This window comes from Carlito syrichta, unplaced genomic scaffold, assembly GCF_000164805.1.
Source record: "Carlito syrichta isolate Samal-C Ts95f unplaced genomic scaffold, Tarsius_syrichta-2.0.1 Scaffold169664, whole genome shotgun sequence".
Classification (NCBI taxonomy): domain Eukaryota; kingdom Metazoa; phylum Chordata; class Mammalia; order Primates; family Tarsiidae; genus Carlito; species Carlito syrichta.
In genome coordinates, this window is record NW_007113760.1 from 1 (window position 1) to 514 (window position 514).

The window sequence follows — 514 nt, forward strand, 5'->3', positions numbered from 1 at the left end:
CCGCCGGTGAGCAGGCCACACGTCCACTTGTGTCTCATTCTGTTTATTACTGGAAATCACGGTGCTCGTGGTTGGTTTTTCTCTTCCCAATTTTGTGTTTTCGTACAGGAATCTCACGCGAGGTGCCGGGACCCCCGGGCGCGGGTAATGCTTTCTAGGGGGCCTTGGCTGGGCGGAGGGGCTGGCCGGCTTCCGCCTGGGGTCCCCCTCCGCCCGCGAAGCCACAGGCGTCATTAAAAATCGTTAAAAAACAAAACAGAACACACACTTAAATAGGTATCCAAGACAGTTCTTCAAAAAACAAACCCGCCCCTTCACGCCTTTTTTTTTCTTTTTTCTTTTTTTGGAAAAACGAAAACAAAAACCGAATCCTTGACCTCTACCCCCCAGCCCCCTACCCGCCCACCCCCCCAAAATGTACAGAGCTACAGTTATAACACGTGATGTTCACATCTGAAACCATTAACTCGAAACACAGAACGGGGAGGGCGAGGACCTGGGGTCACCTACAGAA